The sequence below is a fragment of the Cibotium barometz genome, chromosome 35 (genome assembly GCF_041138505.1).
Source record: "Cibotium barometz isolate CiBa-2024 chromosome 35, ASM4113850v1, whole genome shotgun sequence".
Taxonomy (NCBI): domain Eukaryota; kingdom Viridiplantae; phylum Streptophyta; class Polypodiopsida; order Cyatheales; family Cibotiaceae; genus Cibotium; species Cibotium barometz.
In genome coordinates this window covers 39,340,699-39,346,472 of record NC_141080.1, presented here as the reverse complement: position 1 = coordinate 39,346,472, position 5,774 = coordinate 39,340,699, and positions in this window count along the sequence as shown.

Below are 5,774 nucleotides of genomic sequence, written 5' to 3'. Positions count from 1 at the left end.
CCGACCTACATCCATTCAATGTAGTGTTGGATTTTACAAAAGAGTTAAAGCCACGCATAGGTATTATCGATTGGGGGTTACTGCTGAGAGCACCCAAAAAATGGTGTCTCGTAATTTTGTATTTGAAGCAGACAAGAACCCTGAGAAGGTGGCACAGGCGGTCTCCTACGCAGACAGAGAGCGAAATAAACGGCCGTGGATAGCCCTCGGAGCTTTATGATCCGTTTTTGGCAGATGCATACACTCCTGCATCTGATGTTTTTGCCTTGGAATATTTATTACAAACTTTATATGACTTTTGGCAGAAAGTACAAGAGTTGTGGATGGATAATAGTTCCTATGACAAAGTTACCATGGATACTATTATTCATAGAGTCAAAAATTGGATGTTTTTGCCTAATCGCGATGAGCGAAAATCAATTTTGCAAGTAGTTGAATTTTTTAGATCACTAAATACTGATCCAACAAGGGCACAACGTCCTCTTGTAGAGCTATCGGTGTCATTCACCCCAATTTTGTAATGATACAGTATCAGGAGATTAAGTTTCAGGAATGGCATTTTGTTTCTCTCTTCAAAATTTGATGTGTCCATTGTTTGAAATATTATCTCATTGAGTCTTTGCAATATCTCTCTCCTCTTGTGGTGTTTAAGTTTATGTTTTCTCTTCAAAATTTGATGTGCGCGCATTGTTTGAAGTATTTTTGGAGTCAAGTGGATATTTCTCATTGAGTCTTTGCAATACATATCTCCTCTCGTGGTGTTAAACTTTAAGTTTTTGAGAGTAATAGTCAATTTATCTTACGTTGATCTTTACAGTTCATTTAAATCCTAAAGTCATTTATGTTCATGCAGATATGGCAGAGGCGCAAGCAAACGAGCATCAAGAGTTAGCCAAGAAGGCATATGAGCGAATGAAGGCCCTTGCGCATGGCCTGACAGCCCGCGAAGCTACAAGAACAGCATGCAGGTTGTCGAAATGGACAAATCCTACTTATGCCCAATGGAAAGACATAAACAAACGCGTAACCACAGAGATGATAAAGGAAATATGGCCATGTCCAGATGGCGAGATTAAGAAGGGAAGATGGAAGATTTCACGTTGCACTCACAATGATATCAAAACTAATGCCGAGCGCATTTTCTTGGAGGTGTACGGTCGTCCTCTCCATAACGCCGACGCTCCACTCTATTTTGCTAAGATGCTATATGCTCAATTTATCCTAGAAACTCCAGTGGACTTCGCCTCCAGAGAGGCCACTGTCAACACCCACGACATACGTGATGAAGAGACAGTGACATTCACAAGGGAAGAACTTGCTCTCATGGTGGAGGGCGCTGGATTGGAGTTAAACAAGGCCAAAGAAAGCTTAGGGGCACAGCTAGCAGAGAAGGAGAAAGAAGCTGAGCGATTATCTCAAGCGTCAACTCCTCCCCCGGCCAATAGAGGGATTCAAGAGCAGCTCACAAAGATCAGCCAAGATGTACAGAGCATCTCTTCACGTATTGCTCCTGTGCGTCAAGGAAACCACATCTCTCATTTTTTGATACATCTTGATCTTGTGGGAGTTTCTGTTGAGGCTACTAGTTCCTCCACCCCCTAATGTCCTGTATGTTACAAAGTATTCGATGGGTGGAGCGGCCAGTATATACTACCCTGTGGACACTACTACCACTTAATATGTTTAGTGAGGCAAATGCAAAATACTTCCACATGTGCATTATGCAGTGTCCCAATAAATCAAGGTATTTATACAATGTTCGGCATGGCTAGCGAATATAAACCACCAGGACCTTTAGATGCAACTCCTAGTGCAATTCGTAATTTATTTCAAGATGAAAGCTAAGAAAGACAAATCCTACTTTTGTATTGATAATTTCTCCAAATACGATCATTTGTACAAGTACTTTTTATGAAATTAATGAAATGACTTCTTCCTCTATGTCAGTATCTTGCTCCAAAATTCTTTCACCGTTTACTCTCTCGTCTGCTAAATTAAGCTCATCTAAGTCAATGTCTAAATTGTCTTCTATCTCAAGGGTGGTGCACAACGTGCATCCAACATCAAAGTTCTCATCTACTACATCATGCACAAAAACCTTTTCACCTTCCACAATCCTTCCTGCCTCTGTCAGTTGTTTGAAGGTATCCCAATGGTCTGAAAGGAAATCTCTGTGATGGTCCAAAAGAGAGCTCATAGTGAACTCCCTGTTGAAAATACTGTGGTATATGTGGAAGTTCCTCTGAGCCTTGTTCTTGTGAAGAAAGTCAAATAGGAGCAAATCTGGAGATTTGTCCTCTTCTGGTTCCCTTTGCTTTGAAAGGGAAGACTCACCTTTCTGCTCTAGTCTCTTGCTTTTGCCTAAACCAAAATTTATATAACATGAATTCTATATGCTCACATATACAATGAGATAATGTATAGGATATCACCAAACAACTCTCTTCATAAGCACACATGAATCACCTGGTGATTGCTGTGGTTTGAGTATAGCAGCAGAAAAGTCCAGCTTCCTCTTGAAAGGAGGGGCCTTAGAATCAACTGTTCCAAAGCAAAAACCTTTCTCATCATCAAGAAAGACATCCCCATGGACATAGAAAGCAGAACAATGAGGAAACAGTAAAAACCAAAAGGAACACAAGAATTTGCAACAAAACGCGATGCAGATCCATTTGAAAAATGTCAAGTGCTCTCCTCGCATTTTGTTGCAAATTCTAAATTTCTATTGACATCCATCTCCAAATTCTAGGGATATCTCACAATGTTCAGGACAGTAAATGATACCAGGAGGAATTCCCCAGGGCAAAGAGAGCAAAAGAAAGAGGAAAAAATAAAAACTAAAACAAATATCAGAATTTGCAGGAAAACGCGATTTGGAGCATTTGGAAAATGTAAAGCACTATAATCGCATTTTGTTGCAAAATTCAAAATCCTATTCATATCCATCTCTAATCAAATCCTAGGGTGATCTACTAGATTTCTAGGCACTGAGATTCAAGAATTCTACAGATGGAAGAAATATATATCAGAAAACATTGGAAAGGGTATAGATCTCTGACCTTTCTTTTCCTCTTCCATACTGTTGGAGTAGCCCTGGAGATCCTGCTCTCTTCCAAACTTGAGCTGTAGCACTGGTAACCCTGGAGATCTGGTAATGGTAGTAGTCTTCAGATAGGTTGCAGAGTGGATGGAGTGTGTTGGGTAGGAAGTGATCAGAGTGGGAAAGAAAAGGATGATGGGAGGGTGCCGGCAGGGATGGAAGACGGGTAGGGAAAAGTGTTAATGGATCTAATTATGAAATCATGATTGGCACAATTTCCAAGGCAAAAAGTGACCCACAAATTTCAAATTCTAAAAGATCTGGGTGGGATCCACACGTGTTAAAAAACGATTATATTTCACACGTGTGGTATTTAATAACTCCTTTATTTGTATTTTGCAATAATCTACCCTCCTAACTCAGTTCTCTTGCATCTCTACCTCCCTACTCTACACCATCAGCATCCAGACCAGCAGTAGAGGTTCATCCCCAGCACACAGGATACTCATCATCAGCACAGCACACTTGCAGATAGCTTCCAGGTTAGTAAGACAATCTATTTCCTTCTCTTCTTGTTTAATAGTATATTAGGGTAAGGAACTGATTGATGTGATGTAGGTTAGATATTATGATAAATATTATATGTATTTTTTAGATTTTCTCCACTGCATGTAGAAGCAGGAAGACTTTTTATTTGGGCCTGTTGAGTGAGAGCTTGATCACTTCTTGATGTCTATAGGCTCAATCCATTTTGCACCAAGCTGCATACACACTGAAATGACTAAAGGCATGTTGAAGTATGCTGTCTCTAGAATTTGCAGCAAAACACGAGGAGAGGGCTTTAGAAATCTCAAACAGCCCAAATCGCATTTTGTTGCAAATTTGAATGTTTCTTCATCCACCCATTTCATTGTGATTTTGTAACTTTCTAGGCTATTCAAGGCTGCATAGTTCTTGCATAAACTCAATACATATTGTTTATAGTTGAAAAGACAGAGAATTCATTGTAGGGATGCAATAGCATGTTGTTTCAAGTATTTGCAGAAAAACGCGATGATGAGCTGTTAGAAATTTCAAATCATCATAATCGCGTTTTGTTACAAATTGTTCAATTTTGCTTTATCCAATTTGTCATCACCTTCTTTTATCATTCCATGTTCTCCATGGTTATAATCTTTTTCTATTGCTTTGTATGGACCTTTTCAGAGTGATGGCAAGAACCAAGGCAACTGCAAGGAGGTCTGGCAAGGGGCCAAGGCTTGCAGCAGCAGCAGCTAGGGCTGATGTCAAGGAATCTAGTGTGCCTCCAAAAGGAAGAGTTGCACATGGCAGGAAGGGGAAGCCAATGAGCATGCTGCAGCAAAAGTCCAAGAGGTTAAAACATTTTGCAGGTGTGCTAAAGGAGATCAAGAAACAACAAAAAGCTATAGGCTTTGCAATCCCCAAGGCACCTTTTCAGAGGCTAGTGAGAGAAATTTATGATAACTGGCACCTTGGTTTCAGGTGAAACAGGACTGCCATTCTTTCCTTACAGGAAATGGCAGAGGATTACTTGGAGAATTACTTTGAAGATGCAATGCTTGTAGCAGCCCATGCTCACAGGGTAACTCTGATGGCCAAGGACTTCAACACATTGTCCAGAGTGAGGTGGAGGTATGACAAGCTGGTCCATCCCGTGGAATGGCACGACATAAAAATGAGAGACATATTATTAATTCCACCTACAAGGAAATTGAAGGCAGACAAGGTGAAGGTTGTTGAAGTGACCCACTCAATGAGAGACATATTATTAATTCCACCTACAAGGAAATTGAAGGCAGACAAGGTGAAGGTTGTTGAAGTAACCCACTCAATGAGCACCACAGAGGGAAAGCTGCTTATGAGGAGTCACTGAAGCAGCAAATAGAAGAATCCAAATCTGCTACTATAGATGTGGAGACTGTACAGATGGAGCTATAGATACAGAGAAGGTTGCAGGAGCTGGGCCCTAACATAGTTGTCCATATTGAAGATGATTTTTCAGAGAATAATTTTGACTTGACAAAATCATGCTTGGCAACATTGGCTCATAAGAATGAGTATTGCCCAGATACTATCATTCTTGCAATGCTCTAGTAAGAGTCTTTTATTTTACATTTGTTTGCAAAACAATCCTTATTGTACCTCCTCCCTTACACCTTACCTTAATTATTGTTTTGTCCAATGTAGCATGATGAGAAGCTGGCTGAACCATGCTATACAGCATACAGTTTATATTATTGATCCTGAAATTTCCTTCAAGTTAAGAGATCCAAAGGAAACTCCCATGGATATTTCCAATTGGTTCAGACACTGTGATTTTGATCATGTTGATATTTTGCTACTTCCATACCATAACAAGTATGTGTGTGGCTGCTTCTTTTAGGATTTTCCTTCAAGATTGAGTACTCTTGTAGCCTTTGATTTCTTAATGCTTTTTTCCTTATGCAGTGACCACTGGAGCTTTGCTTCTATTGACATCCAGCAGAAGCAATGCTTTTTATTCAACTCTCTTAGAAACACACACAGAGAGGTGAAATTGTAAGTGGCTTGTGTGCTATTTTTAACTTTAAACTTCATTATTTGGATTTAATGCACACTAACTGAATTATATGTATTGCAGTTGTATTAGAAGACTTCTAGATGCATTGTATCAGTGTCCTCCTAATGTCAATCTTTTGGATTCAATAGAGCCAATAGATTTAGAGGTAGAAAG